This window comes from Boleophthalmus pectinirostris, unplaced genomic scaffold (genome assembly GCF_026225935.1).
Source record: "Boleophthalmus pectinirostris isolate CB_2022bp ecotype Guang Dong unplaced genomic scaffold, ASM2622593v1 HiC_scaffold_9, whole genome shotgun sequence".
NCBI lineage: Eukaryota > Metazoa > Chordata > Actinopteri > Gobiiformes > Gobiidae > Boleophthalmus > Boleophthalmus pectinirostris.
The window spans coordinates 18256664-18276194 of NW_026571541.1; the positions used below are offsets into that span (position 1 = coordinate 18256664).

The 19531-nt window shown below is 35.4% G+C and overlaps 1 long non-coding RNA gene across 3 annotated transcripts; it reads right to left on the reverse strand.

Moving 5' to 3' along the window:
* Window positions 1–1687: 1687 nt before the first annotated feature.
* On the reverse strand, window positions 1688–3960 carry LOC129412672 (uncharacterized). 3 transcript variants are annotated; one of them, XR_008633797.1, is made up of 4 exons: window positions 3082–3960; window positions 2768–2849; window positions 2256–2401; window positions 1688–2096 (listed from the first exon to the last, which is right to left on the reverse strand). It is a non-coding gene; the product is annotated as an uncharacterized LOC129412672 (long non-coding RNA). The 3 variants fall into 3 exon arrangements; XR_008633795.1 differs by having other exon boundaries at window positions 2777–2849; window positions 3082–3953; XR_008633796.1 differs by lacking the exon at window positions 2768–2849 and having other exon boundaries at window positions 3082–3423.
* Window positions 3961–19531: the final 15571 nt, after the last annotated feature.

Consider the following 19531-nt stretch of genomic DNA (forward strand, 5'->3'; position numbering starts at 1 on the left):
GAACGTACCCGCTCGGACTCAGTCCATCAAGCACTGGTCTTTCTCGCCACCGTTTGGAACCAGCACAAGGAGGATGGAGCCTCCGGACCATCTGACCAACGCGCTTGTAGGAGGACAGAAGACCAAGGACCAGACCTAAGCCCCGTCCTGAGGAGCTGCGCGCTACTGTGAGCGCTGTTGGCTGCTGCTGTTACCCGAACTCTGGGCTGATGAGGTGAGTTTGTACAAAGTTCTACATGTTGCTGTTTTATGAGTTCATGATGATAATTTGAGATGAGGACGGCCTGTGGTATTAACAGGAACATCGGTGTTGATAACTGGAGGGATCTCTGTTTTCCCGGGAAACAGAGACACGTCAATTTGCCGGTGTGAAAGCGGACCACACTGGAGTGTATTTGCTACATAATCACAATTTTATTGCCTGGTGCGGACCAAATAATCGAACTAGCGTTGTGAAAACGCCCTAATGTGTTATTTTTAGTTATAACCGAACAATTATGAGTTATTGTGAATACGCTGACAATTTATCGGTCTCAGACAGTTTTTTTGTTTTTTACGTGTTACAAATGAACAAAGTTGAGAGTTAACGTAACGAGTAAACGCGTTAAATAAAGTTTGACTGATTTACCTAACTGTTGTGTTTCGTTTAACGCGCCTTATACTTCGGTGCGGTTTATATGTGAAAAAAGTTCGGGAAAACGACAGTGCGTCTTATAACCCGGAGCGCCTAATCACCCGGAAAATAGAGAGGGGTCTGGCTGCAGACACATGGGGAAAGTGGAGCTCCACTCCAGACCGGAAACACGTGACCTCCACCGGAAATACGTCATATCTACGATAGACTTTTATTTTTTATTCGTATTAGCCATATTAGCCGTGTCCCAGTTCCAGGGCGGCAGCTTTCGAAGGTTGTGAAAGCTGTGGCCTTCACTGTAGCTGAAATGTGACAGGTGTAGCCCACGGAGGCGCCCCGTCGCCTAGCAACCGAGACACTTTGCTAATGCTAATGCTAACAACACGTACCACGCAGATGACGCACGGGTAATCAAACTGTTGGAATTTCAGACCAAGTTATTCTAATAATTCTCATCCAAATCTTATGGCTAAAAACGATAACTTATGTTTAACTTTTGCAAAACAAAACGGCGATATTTCTGGGATACATCTAAAATAAACTAAATTGCCTTAAAGTTTCAAAAACTGATGAGATTATTAATTATTAATAAAGTATTTTTAAATTGATAAAGGATTACATTTATACCGGGGATGTATTTAAGTCAGTTTATAAAGAAAGACGTCTCTGCTTTGAGAAAAGATGGTTTATTAAACAATCAAAGGATTATAAATACTGTAAATACTTTATCATAATGTGACTAGTCAAACATTAAACCCATTACACAAACACACTCTGCATTAATAGGTGAGTACAAATAGCTGTATGTCAGTGTACTCTCAAAGAGTTGTTCCCATTTTGCTGAAGCAGAAAAAAAAATTCCAAAATATGATCAGGTGGAATACCACTGCTTAACTGCAGTACAATAGTACATTCTTATAGTACATGTAATTAGTTACTTTCAAAAGAGACAGAAAGTAAATAGCACATTTCATCATGAATCAAACATCAGTACAGACTGAAAAACATTCAGAAAAACTTATTATGAGTAACTTATATGACTAGTTTGTCTCATACACTTGTTAAGATCATATAAGGCCACATTTATCATGGGACACTTCCTCAGTGATAAAGCTGTTTAGGTGCTCTTCAGCTAAGACGAACAGAAACCACCATTTTACTGTTTCACTTCTGGAGGAAATAAAACGTTAAACCTAATCTTTATGGACACATCTCTATTAGGACACATTAGGAACAGCAGCAAACAGAATGTGCAGGAGGAAGGCCTGATGCAACCAGAGGCCCCACAGGTCTACAGTCTGGACCTCCTCCTCCTCCTCTGTGAGTCTGGACATGGACAGTGGAGACATGACCCAGTGTACTTGGATCATTCAGTCTGACATATCTCTCGTTTTCTGGAGGAGGAAGAGCAGAATGGGCCTTAAGTCTGACTGGTTGAAATTTCTGTCTGCAGAGTGAAAACCTGTAATGACACACACATTAAGAAAACTATTACATAAATCCAAACAGCTAAATATCACACATTTGAGAAATGTATATTTTCAGAAAATTAAATAATGATTTCAACATGAGCCTGATTCATTTATTATTATTGGAGTTTTCAATGTAACATGTCCCAGACCTAAACAGAGGCAGAAGTCTGGGTCAGCACCTCCTGCTGTTGACTTTTCTTTGTCATCTGCATTTGACCCATTTCATGAATCATGAGCGTCTCATCAGCCAACATTTCTGTGGCCCCAGCAGTGTGTTGTGTTCTCATACAGGAAGCTGCAGATGAGAAAAGAACATGAATATCAAACAGTTTACTCACTGTTATGATATTAGATGTGATAGGCCAAACAGACACAGGTGTCTAGTATCTACAACAGTGTCTGCAAAATCTGTTAAATGAGCCTTATGTCCACCTTATATCTGACCTGTCCAGGCAGGATTCTTTACTTTTCACTTTACAAACATGCACGGATTGTTAAAAGCAGATAATGTATTCCCAGAATGAAATGCACACGTTGGAGGTTTATGTTACATGAATATAAGTAAATATAAGCTTTGATATATTTAATGTTTTATACATTAAACATAAAAAACTGTGTCTTTTATGTTTAATGCATGAAATAATGCGTGTTTTTATCTTACCGCACTTACACTTATACTGGCCAAGTGTTTACAAGTTTTCTCCTCGTAGCTTCATTAAATCACTCCGTGGGCTTCTTTACCCCTAACAGTAAAAACATGATTAGTGTTTGATGGAAATCTGTCCAAATATGAAAGTTTGAGCTGACTTTTCATCGCGTTAGCTGCAGATTACTAATCAAACTTTTAGCTCAAATCTCCGAGGTTCACGCAGTTAAAAATAAACTTATTTGACAGTTTTGTGGGAGTTATGGCTGTATTTTACATTTACAGTTGTGTTAGTAATGATTTCCTAAAGTTAAAAGCGTGTTACTCACATGTTTTCTCCGTCTTCCAGATGGTCGTTTTGCTCTGTGTTTGTATGTGCGAACAAATTCCATAACGTAAAAACAATCTTATTTAATAAACATTTAATTGCGGTCAAAATAAATCGTTTCGTCCCCCCATAGGTCTACATAAAAGTAGAGATGACGTCTTCGGTGGAGGTCACGTGTTTCCGGTCTGGAGTGGAGCTCCACTTTCCCCATGTGTCTGCAGCCAGACCTTCTTGGGAAAATATGGTAGGCTGTGTTCTTTTCCCAAATAGAAAACACTTTGTAATGTCATGTGGTAAAACAGGAAGTGCTCCACTGTGTTTTTATACTCTATACTCACTAAAATAATTTGAATTACTTCAGCTCAGAAATGGTCAAACTTTTTGCAAGAATAATTTGACCTAGTTTAGAACCTGGGAAACTGTGATTTTTACAACTTAATAACAAATATAGTGACAGTTGAATATGCTGAGGGCGTAAAGTGAAAGCGTCGTTTATTGGCTGCATGAGTTCCATGAAAGCGCCACAGATTAACACATGGCAACACCCAAATGACAGACAACAATGTGACTCATCTGCATCTGCACTTATGTGTGAAGCCTTCAAAGAACAGTCAATGTATTTAACATACCAGGACTTGTCTTTAGATAGATGGTCACCTTCATAACATAAAAGTTGGGATTCTTATGGACTAATAATTGCAAGTGACGTCCAATAAATCAAGTGCAAGTGTAAGCTAAAGAGTGTACATCAGTCCTGACTGCACTGTCACAGCACATACACCAGACAGAATGGCTTTCCCTAATCTAAATTCTCTTTTCACATGTTTACTGTACAGTCTAGTAAAGCCAGTAGGGCAAAATAATGCATATAACCTGAAGAGATTCTTTCATGCCTTGAGAATTGACAAGTTTGAAATGTGAAGGTTAAATGGCCCTGCAGGGCGCTACTGCACTGAGCTAAAGCCAGTCCAAAAGAAGGTTATTATATTATAACTATATTAAAAATTGCAGGATCTATTGAAAACCATTATGAAACTCCTTCCCAAAGCAAAGACCACTTCACTTCAAATTTTCCCTTTACTGATACTTAATTTCAAACTGTTGCCTTGACATATGCCATTGTGTGTTGTTTTTCAATATACTGTCCAAATTAGTGATGAACAATAAAACACACCTGGTTTTCTAAATACATATAAAACTGCCGACATGAAACTGCACGTCCAACAGCACATAGCTTCATATTATTACATATGCGTCAGTGAATTCTTTAAAGGTGCACTGTGTAGCTACTCTGGAGGAGAGAATGCCGCCTGGTCGTCTCCACGGCAATGTTATTGCTTTGCCTGGAGTGTTTTTATTGCTCAAAAATACCATCATAAGTATGCATTGCTACTACAAGAAGAGACATGTCACGAGATTTGGCCCACAAGAACAAGACACGACTACAGACTATAATTAAGACAATAACTTTTAATTAATCAATTACGCCATTCAGTTCGTAATATTGGTTTCAAATTTTTTATTTATTTAATTTTTGCTGTCACATCAACACTGCTTTTTAGTACTATAGCTTCTCAAGAGGAGATACTCGGCAAAGCAAACCTTTTTATTAAAAGGCAAATGTAACACATGAGGAAAAAAAAAATCCTCATGTTTGTACAGTCTGGTGGCAGTTTTGTGAGTGGCATTGCATTTCCGTAGATCTGACCTATAACTAAGCCTAGTAGTGGCACCAGCTTGTTTACAAAGATAACAAAGAGAAAATCTCCACACAAATAATCATTTACCTGGTCAGCCAGAACCACAAACTTCCACAAGACAAGAGAAAACTTCCAGAGGGTAAGATTGACAGGTAGATTCACCAATCAGAGAGACACATTTTCAGTTTGGGTCAATCCAAACACGACGACTTAGATAAAAAAAGTGAGTGAAAAACAACACAGAGGACTGAGAAACAGTGAGGAGCACCAAACTTATTTATATCAGGTAAAAGAAGTTATAGATTTTCTTCTGAATTAGAGATATATCGGGCTGATAGTTGCATTTTTTAGTGTATCGGCTATGAGCCTTAAATCTCCAGCTCGTTAGTTAGCTGTAAAGTTTCATTTGAATGATTTACAACAAAGAAGATACTGTACAAAATGTGACTTCATACCTCTCTTAAACAGTTAGTAATGAAACAGGGTAGTGGGTGAATTTGTACCCAATTCCAATCAAACAACTGGGGGAAAAAAATCAAAACACCCCCTAAATATCGTGCAAAACATCTCAGCAGCTTATTAGTCATCTACTGCTCTGGATTCTAAACAATTACTAAATACATTGGTCATGAAAAAACAAAAAAAACAACAAAAAAAAAACATGTTGGTTGATCTCTATTCTTAATATTATGAGAGGAGATACCCCTCATTTGAAAGACCTGTGATGCAAATTAGAGCATGTGGATCGTTTCACGTTAGGGCAGAGGTTTTTCATGGTCTATGGTCCAACTCCAGATTCAAGTATACTTACTATACGTGATTTGTTTTTAGCAAAAATTTGTCTTGCTCCGGTGCAGATATATATAAGCAGCTCTTGAGGTCAAAATATGTATGTGTGCTGTTTGCATTTCAATAAGTGTTTTATTATCTGGGATTATATGATTATCATGATAGTTGTTGTTAGCATTACCATGAGAACAAAACTGTGTCACAGTAACTCCGCTCACTCATCATAGTGAATAATTAGATGCTTGGAATGCATAAGGTAAGTGAATAATATGTTTGGACCACTGCAAACTATTTAGTATGAACTCCAACAGATGAGCTCATGCCACATAGCTGTAGAAATTGACTTTTTTTTTTTCCATTGCCATTAAACTCTGATATTTTTGGGCAGATTTATGATATATGGGGTTTTTGATTATTTTCCTCAAATTACGTAATACAATTTTATTACCAACACATTCTCTGCCTTTTATTTAAGTATAAACCTTTAAGACAGTTGAGCAGATATGTTTAGTTAAGTGTTCAAATAAACCTTTGCATGTTTTTTTAGGCAGCAGATCACTCAAAGCAAAATCAAAATCAGCCTGATCTACTGGCCACCCCATATATCGGTCTACCTCTACAGCTGTTTTTAAAGTGTCTTATGTATGACTTTATTTATGAAATAATCAACCTATCTATTCATCTAACTAGATCTGTTTTTAAGATAGTAAAAATATGATACAGTGCCTTTAAATCTACATATTTAACACCATTTTGAAGTACCTACCTTCTCCCCCTTTGAAAAGAATGGCTGAAGTCATTATGTCAAGTCAACTGCCAGGCTCAAGGAGACTGAGCCTGCAGCACTTTACACAGAAGAGAGACCTGCTTTACATGGAATGCTGCCAACAGTAGTGGGCCTAAAAGAGCTCGTATTTGAGTAAGACAGTGGAGAGGATGTATCCGAACAGGCAGCAGCGTTTCATGAAGTTTTTGATGGATGCTGGTGGTCTGTCATCCAGCGTGAAATAATTCCCCTACTGGCTGCCTCCACTCAACTCTGGGCCTCAGTTGCATCACCCGCTGATCAGGATTCATTTTAAGAGGAGACTAGTGTTTTTTTAACTGGAGCAACTGGGCTATGCTGTAATGAATGGCGCCATCTTGTGGGTAAAACAGGATCTGCTTGGACGTCTGCAAATGCAATAATTATTTTAAGACAGGGTTCTTAACATATTTTGTTCTAATACTTCCTAATAATAATAATAATAATAATAATAATAATAATAAAATATGTTATCTGTTTTTATGGACACTGATATGTTTCACATATCACTGATATGTTTCACACTGATATGTTTCACATATCAGTGTCACATTTATACAATTACAGGTGTTTCCATTGACTAAAGGTCCTATATTACACAAAACTGATTCTTGTGAGCTTTAACCCATGTTATAATGTTCTTACCTAATCAAAAACAAACATGGAGATGTGTTTTGTTTCATTCAGACATGTATGAATGATCTTTCATTATTTGTCTGCTTACATCTCCAAAGTTCAGCATGCTCTGTTCTACCTTGTGATGTCATGAAGTAATAGTTTTCAAGTTAACAGGTACCTTTTACCTGTAGTTTACTAGACATTGTAAGTTCCAGGGCTGAAATTATCCAAATGAGCATGTGAATGTGAAAAGCATGTGAATGAAACAAGGTAACAATGTTATATAACATATAACATATAATGTGGCCTGGTGTCACCTGTATGACCTGTATGTATGTGGTTCTCATGCTAGTTGTTATGACAACAAACATCACGGTAACTCCGCTCTGGCCTCTAAGATGCTTGGAATGCATAGGAAGGAAGGAAGGAAGGAAGGAAGTGAATTATATCTTTGGACTACTGGAAACCACTTAAAACCAGTGAAGATTTTTTTGTTAATAAAAACAAACAAACATTACACTATAATGACAGGGACTGAAAAACATGGAGATTTTGTCCTATTGTATAATATTGTTTATTTGTCTTATGTCATTGTTTAAACAAGAGCCAAAGGTTAGTAACTGATTTATTTGATTTGCAAAGGTGAGTGGTTCTCAAATATGTAATTGTTTGCTCATGGGATGTTCATTTTACTTTCAATTTATCAAGCTTTTAGAATATTTATATAAATTAAAAGTAATGTATTTTGTAATATTTTGAGTGTTTGATCTACCCTCAGGGTATAAGCGGTTTAGCACTGGTCAACAGGTTTGTAGGATACAAACTGGTGGGAAGTACTGCAGGTTCAATTCCCAAGTCATTCATCTCACAATACCTGTCAGTGGGGTCTGTATGTTCTCTTGCTCCCTGCGTACAAGACATAAGAGAAATGTGAATTGTTAAAAATGCAGAGTATCCTGAAGTTATAGACCATTTTGTCTACACAAATATAATAAATGTAAATACTGCCTATATGTCTTTCAAAATGTCAACTTCTGACCAATCACAGTATGATCTGCTAAAAGTAAATAGCTGGAATAATGGACACCTGTGTGGACACCTAATTGTACTGAGAAGGGTAAATGAGAAGAGAAATATAATTCTTTCCTGGTTCCATTGTAATGTGAAAATGTCTTTGAATAACCAGGCCATGTGGTGTACTGTATTTAACATAAAGAAAGACAAACAAAATGTAAAACTGTAAATCTCTAAGTCAAGCATATGTCCTCTGTTTGCCACCAGAGGGCGCTGCTGCTTTATAAACAAACAGTATTTAAAAAGATACTTCAAGTTTATACTGCATTTTTTAATCTTAGTAGCTTGCATTGCATTATAATATATATTATATATATAACTGACACATTACAGACTGTGTAAAGCTGTTCCTTCTATAGACATGTTTTGACTTGTGCAGCTGTAGTACTCTCTTATAGGGTCATTCTGTTTAAATGTATTTCTTTTATATCACTTTAGTTGTACCAGTACACATTTGGAAGAAGAAACCAATTTGCTTGCACAAATTATAAAAATTGACAAAATCATAAACTTTTCTCTATGGCATAATTTTACAAGCCTTGGCATGAACATACAAGAGTATTTTCAAAATTAACACAAAAGAACTACTTTTAATGTCTTAAATAAAGTTGTCCATAAAATTCTTTAGCATTTTTTCAATGTCATTTGGTAAAAGGAAATTTAAAGGTCCAGTTTGAACAATAATGTGAGATCTTTCCTCATGTGTCATATAATGACATCACTCTGAGGACCCTGCAGGACTGTAAAGTGGAAACAAGATTCAGATTTGCTCTTAGTTTTTGTTGATGACTCCTTTGTCACAAGAAGTACAGATGCCACAGTTTTGGATGTCATTTGGTGCAACGTTGAAAATGTGTTTAAAACTTATCATTTTTAAAATACTACATTTGAAATCAATGCTTGGTATGAGTAGTCAATACTGATGCTTTTGTCTCTCTTTGATCGATGAAGTATATACCAGTTTAGAATGAAAATGTATGAAAAATGTAATTCTGTAACACAAAATGTGTCATTTGGTGAAACAGACCTATATACCTGTGACCGAAATAAATAAATAAATATAAATATATAAATATATATATATATATATATATATATATATATATATATATATATATATATATATATATATATATATATATATATATATTACAAAATATACACTTTAATATACCAGAATTTGTAAGCCATTATATTTAGATTTTTTGAGTATCTGAAAACTATAAAACGTCACTGGCACTGTAATGTGCTTGTGTGCAACCCCACCAGTCTCCAATTGAGTCCAATATGCTCTTTCTTCCAATGCATTGTTGATGGGATTATTTCCTTGTGTAGTTTATTATAATGGGTATATGTCACACAAAAAAACTGTTATGTAACTTGTATCAAATTTGCTCAAAATGAATGACTGAAATGAACAGTTGTGCACTTGATTACAATAGGTACAGCTGATTTTCAATTCCATGATACAGTACACGAAATAAAGTTTTTAAGTTTTCTTTAGCTTATTCTTGAACCTTACATTATTGCTTTAATCATTTTCTGACATTCATTAAAATCTAACCTTCTAGCATTTTCTCAGCTCCACCCTGAATCAAACTCCCCGAAACAATTATTCATTAATGCACTAGTTCTATGACCCACCCAATAATGTGTGCACTGAGTATTTATAAAGCTAGAGGCTCCTCTGAGTGGAGCTGATGTTTAACTAAGATAAACTGTAAAAACACCTGGCACAGTTACTGCAATGGGGATACTCAGAAACCAAAAAGGGAAGTTCCACTACTTCCTGAATATGGCTTCGATTTAAAAATATGTCTTAATCAACGAATATTTGGGAAATCTAGTTACATTATACTTTTAGGAGGACTGGTTACATAGTTTATCCCAGTGTTGTGGCCTCACACATGCACCTGTCTCACATCACATGCCACACTAGGGGTTTTCCAGAAATCTGTCCTTCTCATATTCCTATTCCCAGCATTAAGAAAGTGGCACAAAGGTCTCTTCCTGGTTCACTGCTGTTTTTCGGTAATGTATTAAAGTTAAAGTTTTTTTTTTTTTTTTTTTAACAATACTTTACTACCACCACTGGTTTATACCCTTGTTTGGGAGTCTCTTTTTTAAGTAATTTTAAGTAATTTTAATTTATCATATGCAATAAAGTTCTAATTTTTTAATTCTAATTTTAATAATATCATTTTTTCTTCCACATCTAGTTGTTGATGACCTTGCATTTGTCTCTCAAGGACCACTTCATGTTCTGGTTAACTGCTTGACCACTTATACAAAGCCAACAGCTGTGCAAGCACCTCTTAGCATTTTATTTACTAGGTGTTTGTGTCAACATTTTACTGCTCATCTCTCAGTACAGGGGTTAAAGGTGGGGTCCGTGCTCCTGTAGCTGGGCGGGTACAGAGCACACGGGAGGTGATTGTGAATATCAGGAGCAGGTTTGTTTGCAGAGCAGGCTGAGGCATGTACCGGCCCTTTAAGGCTTGACTTGTACACACAGGTCTGTCATCTCAGCTACACGACACAACCTTCATTTCAACTATCGTCAATCACGTTCCACCATTGGACAAATGCAGCAAGTTTAAATAGTTTAGGGTCCATATTATATTATTTTTTAAGTTATGATGTTGTTCCCTAATCACAAACATGCCTAGAGTTGTGTTTTGTTTCCAGGTATGTTTTCAATGAGATAACAACATTGTAACTTGGTTTAAATAGATTTGCATTAAAATGGCATCGCACAATAGCTAACTTCAGGACTAATGTGAAGTTATTAAAAGTTGTCCTGCTCATATGGTGTGCTGTACATCACCTTTTAATCAGGGGTCCTGGGGGTATGTAGGCACTCAGTAGGTGGCACTTGGAATGGTTTCAGATTTTGAAAAGTGAAAGGGAATAGTATTTGAATTTTTTAAATTTATTTTTGTGAATCCTTATGAATGTTTGAGGGTTTTGGACACCAGTATAATGAAATCAAGAAAATATAATGCTATTAATTGACAATATACTAGTACTACTACAGTAAAAAAGATTTGTTTGCCTAGTACTGGAGGTACCGGAGTTCAACAAGTCCCTCTAAAATAAAATTACAGTCAAAAGCTATAGCTAGAAGTTTTTTCAGTTAGTCATCTTTTTGCTGAAAATCAAACATCTACACAGGACCACAAAGGTTTATATATTAAATCACAGACTCCTGAAAATGTGTTGTTTAAATCCATTTTGTTTGAGTTTTCAGACTACCTTAAAACTTTTTTGATGTTTGCTAATGTGCACATGCTGTCACTATGGTAACTGGTGAACATTCCCTCAATAAACATACATGTAGAACACCCCAACGTGATGTCACTGCAAAGTATCAAATGTATTCTTAACACTCTCCTTTTATATTTTTATCCCACTTTAATGTTGCAACAGAAATTCCCCATTGTGGAACAAATAAAGGATATCTTATTTGTAGTACATGTATATTAGACTATTACATCCCATTTATACGATTTTATGTTGGCAATCTTCCAGCCAGTTAACTGGATCTCATATCAGTGTTTGTGTATTTTTTCATGTTTAGCTCTCAAGTTACAAGTCAAGTTCAAGTTAATGATTAGTATGTGAGAAAGTGTGGTCTGTCTAACCAAAGGAACAAAGGGAGTTTAGGAGTGCCTATACTGTAGGCATTTGAAATTCAAGTTAGTGTTAAATAAATTGCAGGAAAGTTCAACTGTTATTTTATTTGATAATTTTTTCAGACCAAGGTTTAGTTTGTTTTCATACCTGACAGTTTTGACAGCTCACTCGCTGTCTTCCTCAGTCAGGTATGAAAACAAACTAAATCTTGGTCTGAAAAAGGAATCTAATAAAATAAATTATCAGAAAATGAAATGAACCTTGTTGAACTAAAGTTCATATTTGTTCAAAGACTTCCAAAGCAAGAGGGGAAGGGACTGCAACACTTCATTTTCATGGTCTTTTAAGTTATTTGTCAGTGCATTGCTTAAAGTCAAGTTTTGTTTTGTTTTTTCATTCACACGTTTAACACACAAATCCTGCAAATTTAGGCTGAGTTTTAAGCTCCATACACTGTAACTAGAAATTGCCAGTCGCTACTGAACTAATGGTAAGATAGTTGTTAACTGGAAAACTACATGACATCACAAGTTAGAACAGATCATTTTGAGCTTTGGAGATATAGGTAGACTAATAATAAAGGATTATTAAAACATACACGAATGAAACAAAACATGTTTTAGGGTCCGAAATATATATGTATCGGTTGGCCGATGTTATCGGCCGATATGGGCACTTGGAGACAATGGCCGATAGTCCATGTGGGCATGTTATACCTCATTATAAAAGCTTACATGCTCTATATTACAGCTATTTAATAAAATTTACAGGCAAATAAATCTCCTAATATGTGGCTACACATGAATATTTATCAGAGGAGTAATTTGTCTGTGTGTGACTCATGTGTTCTTGTTTACGCCAGTGCACTCTGAGGTTGCACTGAGACGCTGCCTTTAAAAGTTCAGGTTCAGATCTAAGATACTGACTATAAATAAAAGTGAACTTATGTGCAGTTTAGGCCAGCAACACAACTACAGCTTGTTTTTATCAAAGTGTGAGTGCAGAGAAGAAAGGATTGCCCCATAAACAGCTGCTGTCAACATGCTGGATTATATTGTTTTACGTCAGGATTAAAAGGACACTTATTCATGAAGACTTATGAACTGAGAGGTGCCTGTGCCAGTTTTGAAATTACTTTTGGTTCTTTTACATTGGTTAGTGCTTAGTTACTGTAAGCTTCAACACATAAACAGCCTGTTTATTCTTACATTGGCCATGTAAACATGTTACTGGACACGGACTGATATGTTGCAGTGCTAATTAATTACAGCTACATGCACGCATTTACGCTAACCTCAAAAGGCTAAGTGGTAGTTTACTTATTTGTAAGTAAGGCTACAATGTCATGCAAAAATGCCATTAGGCCTAATCTACTGTCTTTAAATATGAAGCAAAGAGGCAAAATAACAGTAAATGTATGGGGTTATTTTTGTCTCATTAACATTCACAAATAGACAGATGGTGATCTACAAAGTAGTCATTGATTTGTACATGTGTTTTGATATCCACAAATGCAAATTTAATATTTGTAAATTGTATTTTGGCATTTACAAATAGATGTGCATTTGTAAATATATCGTTTTTCATTTGCAAAAAAATATTTCATTTGTGAAACTAAAAATTCTGTTTGTAAAATGTGATGCGCATTTGTGGGTCATCAGTTACACGAATCCACCGATTTCCGGTATGGCGTCATTTTGAGACGCTCATTTTGAGAAATCCACAAACTCACACAGATCCACAAATACAGACATGTACTTGACCAGCAGGTGGCGGCAGCTGACACACGAAACATTTGACACTGCCGAAATGGAAGCGTCTCTTGCTAACTTAACGTCACTTAGGCTAATGCTTACCATTATCAAACACCTCAACAGCTAAGGACTAAACCAGAACTGAACCAGGACTGAACTAGGACTAAAATAGGACGAAACCAGAACTGAGTGTCTGAACGACTTGGAGTTGTGCCCGCGCAAACCGTCAGGTGACCGCAGGCGAAAAAGCTCCACGCCCCCTTCGGTCCTGGTTCAGTTCTGGTTTAGTCCTTAGCTGTTGAGGCGTTTGATAATGGTAAACGTTAGCCTAAGTGACGTTAAGTTAGCAAGAGACGCTTCCATTTCTGCAGTGTCAAATATTTCATGTGCCAGCTGCTGCCCCCTGCTTGTCAAGTACGTGTCTGTATTTGTGGATCTGTCTGAGCTTGTACATCTGTGTGAGTTTGTGGATTTCTCAAAATGAGCCTCTCAAAATTACATCATACCGGAAACTGATGATAACTGATGATCCACAAATGCAAATCACATTTTACAAACAGAATTTTTAGTTTAAAAAATGAAATTTTTGCAAATGAAAAAAGATATATTTACAAATACACATCTATTTGTAAATACCAAAATACAAGTTACAAATATTAAATTGGCATTTGTGGATATCAAAACTCATGTACAAACCAATGATTATTTGTAAATCACCACCTGTGTATTTGTGAATATTAATGAGACAAAAATAACACCATATAAATGTAGCCTAAATAAACCATATTTAAAATCCAGTAGAGCCAAATCTAAGTTTTATAATGAATCAAAGATTTTACAGTGAATTTTTACATCATTAAATACAGTATTTCAGCTGTTATTGGCAACTCTAAAGCCCATTTTATTGGTATCATGCTAAATGGAGCATGAGATCCTTCTACTGTCCCAAAAGTTGTAAAGATGATCTGAGACAGCCCAAAGAGTTAACAGACTCTTTCTTAGAGCAATACTGATAAAAATGAATATCTTAACATTGTTTGGAGTGTCCCGATAACAATAAGAATATCGGTTTTAGGTAATCCAAAAGAAAATGTGTCTTTAAATGCCTTACACCAGGCATGTCCAAACTATGACCCGGGGGCCAAATGCGGCCCTCAGACTAATTTTTCTTAGCCCTCAGACTTCCAGGTGTATTGGCCCAAATTACCTTGCATCAATGAAAAATAAACTTTTTATTGCAAGTTTTTTGAAAATCTACCTTGATAAAGCTAATAGTTAATATTTACTGTGTGGTTTTAAGGATCTTGAATAAAGACTTATGGTTCATTCTAACGTGTTAAACATGCACAAATTTCAATTATTCCCTGTACTGAGCGTCAGTCTTCGGCCCTCAATCGACCCTCTGCTTCGTCTGTGTTTAGATATGTGGCCCTTGATGAAAAAAGTTTGGACACCCCTGACTTACACGATTTTCTGATCTATGTTGTATCCTTATCACAGACATACCTGCAGTTCTGTTTTGTTTCATCCACACATGACTAACACACAAATCCTGCATATTTAGGCTGAGTTCCTCTCTCAAACAGAAAACCCTAACCCTTGTGATATTATGAGGTAATACAGGAAGTTCTCCACTGTGTTTTTAAACTCAGTATAATTTCTCTAGAATCAATTGGATAGTTTCTGCCCTGGAATTGCAACCCTCTATTGAAAGAAATATAGAAAACTACGGATCCAGTATTGAAAACTACGGATCTATGACATCACAAAGTGGGAACAGAGCATTTTGGAGATGTAGACAGTCTAATAATTAAGGATTACTCAAACATGAATGAAACAAAACACAACTCCAGGTATGATTTTGATAAGGTAACAATATTACAACATGACTTAAAGATCACAAGAGTCAATTTAGTGTATTATAGGGCTTTTAAATGCATGATAGTTCACTGTGCCTATTCAGATATCTGAATAAATGCATAAATCGGTTAAAAAAAATTTCCCTTGTTTTTATAATACAAGTTTATTATTCGTGGTGTTATTGTTAATTTGATAAAATACCAATTTCTTGTCAGGAAATTCTAGACAGGTGATTACATTTTGAGCTCTCCACAAACAAATAAGTCAACCACACTCTTTCTTACCTTTGCAAAAGCAAATCTACTCCCTGTTATTTAAACTAGACTGAGTAGTCCATTACTGACAGTTCTTGTTTGCAATGCACAGAAGTTACAGCCACACTTTGCATTATACTCTGTACAAAAAAAAAAAAAAAACACACAAGGATACCAGACTAGCCACTCACAGTTATGGACTTATAATGGATCTATACCACTGAAGCTGCAGTAAGTTAGCTTCTTCACTTCTGCTTTTGTTTTAGAGCAAGTTGTAGTTGACACTAAATACATATAATAGAAGGTGGTACTGTGCTAGTGCAGTGATTTTCAACCTATGGTATGGCCACTGGTGGTCCATGAGGTCCTCTGTGTGGGTCTAAACTTTGTTTAATTACATTTCAATATGCATATTTTTGTCATAATTTGGGTTAGTCCTTATTTAAAACTACTGTAGCTATGGTGTAATTTATACCTAATTTAGCCTAGCGTAGATTTTGCATAGACTGTTTATAGACTAGGCTTAGATCTGGTAATACTTGAAAGGCCAAATATTGGTACTTCTTGCATGTGAGAGCCACTGCTCTTGTGGTTTGCAGAGTCGAGGTCAACGAAGCTCAAAGTTCACCCAGGTGTTTCCTGTGAGCGCAAAGTCCAGTTTCATAACTGAGTCTCACTTTATGTTATCTATCTATGTGACAGACTGTTATAAAACACAGTATGCAATTGAAAACTGCAAGTTCAAATGAACAAATAAATTGTTCAAAATACATTTTTTTACTTCTGTATTTCTGTATTGTATTTTTGTTATTTTTGGTCAGCGCCATAAATACTTACATTACTGAATTCAAATGTATTTATCCAAAAGATTGCACTCCTTTACAGACCACATGCATTTCTGAAGATTAACTGACGATGCAATCTACAAACTAATTTATAACGATAGATTAAAATTTGGTAGCCAATTCCAAAACCTAATCAAATTTATCTGTACAAATTATATTTCAATATTTGAACAGTGAAACCAAAATAGATCTTCCTCAATGAATAAACTGTCCAGTAATACATATTGTATAGATCTTGCTACTAGTTATATTTTACTAACTTTATGTGGTACAGTATGTATCACACTTGCTCATTTAAATGTGGAAGAGGCAATATCCTATAGTAGTGTTTGTGCCTTTGTTAGATGTGCACATTTTTAACAGTTTGAGCTAATACTATGACTGTGTCACTTCATGTTTAATACAATTTTCTTACAAGTCCCATTAACTAAATATCCGGTACACTCTTTCGTCTGTGACCGTGCTGCCCCTTTTAGGGCCGAAAAGAGGAAGTTCACCGCTGAGAGTTGCTTTCACACCTACAGAACAATACAAACTGATTGGGGCAGATGAAATGAATTAAAAGAACACATTGTGTAACATTCTGGAGGTGGCACAATTCCATGGATATACAAACCATACTGTGGTAAATTCTCCATAGAGACAGAAAAGTGTTAAGCTTGTAGAACATTATAGACAAAGCTACAACATATCCAAGGAAACAGAAGCAGAAGGCAGTAAGAGTCAGGTTTGTGGTGATGCAAGCCTGCTCACAGTAGAGTCATGTTTTTCATGTTTTACAGTGCAATGAAAATATATTACTTTAGTTCTTAGTTTATCATAAAAAGTAAATCTGTTTTGTTACAATATGGACTTCATCCTTAAACAACCCATGGCTACCTAAGAAAAAATAATTTTGTTTTATTTCAAAGATCTCTCTTCTTACTGGTCATGCACATGCCCAGACAGGTTCAGATTAGTGAAACCTCGGCTGAAATTGCAGCAATATGGATCAATCATCAATCACAGTTTAAATCTCACTGCAAAACGAATAATGTCTTGGACAAGTCTTAACTCGAGCCATCACTGCCATTTTCTGTCTTCAAGTCCAAAAGAAAAATGCCAAAACTAGACTACAAGACTACTGGACTGTTCATATTACACTATTTCTGATTTCTGTTATTATAATGTTAATGCAACATCACAAACATTCCTGGAGTTGTGTTTTGTTTCATTCACACATATTTAACACACAAACCTTGTATATTTAGGCTGAGCTCTTTTCTCAAGCAGAAAACACTCTGTGATGTCATGTGGTAATACAGGAAGTGCTTCACTGTGTTTTTAAAGTGCATATACCTTCACTAGAATCATTTGGATGCTTTCAGCCCTGGAAATGCTTAGAGAGGTAAAAGGTATTTTACATCATAAGGTCGAACAGAGCATTTTGAGCTTTGGAGATGTAGACAAAAGAATAATATAAAGAGTTACTCAAATATCTGTTAATGAAATAAATTTAGTTTCTGGGGAGGTAACAGCATTATAACATGGCTTATAAAAGCAGATAGAGTAGAGACAAACTTTACCCAAATGCAGCAGTAATATGAGCATTATAGGATGACATTACAAGGGTTAGAACCATTGAGTCACTCTTGTATATACGTTCACTATAGGCTTGTACCTACAGAGTTCACTGGGAAGCTGCCAAGAGCAAGATACATGTGATTTGACGTGTGGAAAATTAATAGCTATAAAATGGTGTTACACTGGTGTCTCTTTGATTCATTATATTATATAGAGAATTAATTTGGTTGTTGTTGTTGTTGTTGTTGTTTGACATAGAATTGTGATTTTTGGAGCACAAATTAAAATGGACACATTAAGTAAAATATACTTTTATGAGCTTTTAACCATGTAATAATGACTGAATTAATGATGAATTAGCTTGTAAATTATAAATTGTATTTTGATTAATGCCTGAATGTTACAGTAAAACTGTATTGAATGAATGAATGTTTATTCAGACAGTAATGCATAAAGCATGCATAGAAAACATAAATACAGATATAATACGAAAAATAAATACTTCTTTTACGTATATAAGAATAAACAAAAGTAAATGTAATGCAGAGTTTACTTGTGTCTGAAAAGGAGTGAGAGGAAGTAAATACTTATTTAACTCCACCCATTTTCTACTGTCCCAAATTAACAAAGAACATATAGACTCCTCATTTCCTGTACATTATAAGCTATAATTGGACAGTACACACATTTTATTACCAAGCAGTAATCGCTTTTGTAACTACACTGTTGAATACATGTATATTTGGACAAAGTTTTAGTTCTATTTTCATGTTGTTCCATAATTTGACACCACAAACAGAGATACAAAACTTTTCCTTCTTGTTCGAGCACAAGGCACTTTAAAGTTTAAAAACCTTCTTAAATCATTCTTTAACACAAAAAGCTGTTGAATATTTTTTGGTAAGTGCTTACTTTTAGCCTTATAAATTACTTGAGCCGATTTGGTACATAATCAAATTGTTCACTTTATGTAATGTGGCGTGAATAAACAATGGATTAGTATGGTCATGAAATTTGGCATTGTAAATAGTTCTAAATGCTCTTTTTTGAATTTTTTTCTTTTCTTTTTTTCCCAACTAATATTATTTTAGTTCTATTCAAATTTAGAGATAATTTATTTGTGGCAAACTATATTTTTAGCAGCATTATGTCAGATGTTATATTAGATAATAATTGTTGTATATTGTCCACATAACATAAAAAATTTGTGTCATCGGCAAATACTACTATAAAACAATGCATAAATCATTAATATATAAAATTAATTGAAAAAAGATGGCAGAGGCACTCTGATTTGCGGTGAATTTACTACTACTTGGTCTTCATCAGGGCTAATACCAAGACCAAGTAGTCGAAACGCGTTGGCGTGACTTTGAATAAATTCATCGCAAATCAGAGTGCCTCTGCCATCTTTTTTCTATTTTACGTGAATCTAGCCCTCCGGTATGATGAGCACCTGTTATGCGTAATTTTCTTTGATCCAGTGCAGCACTCCAATTTTGTTATTTTTATAAAATTAATTATTTAGGTCCTAACACAGACCTACATATCCT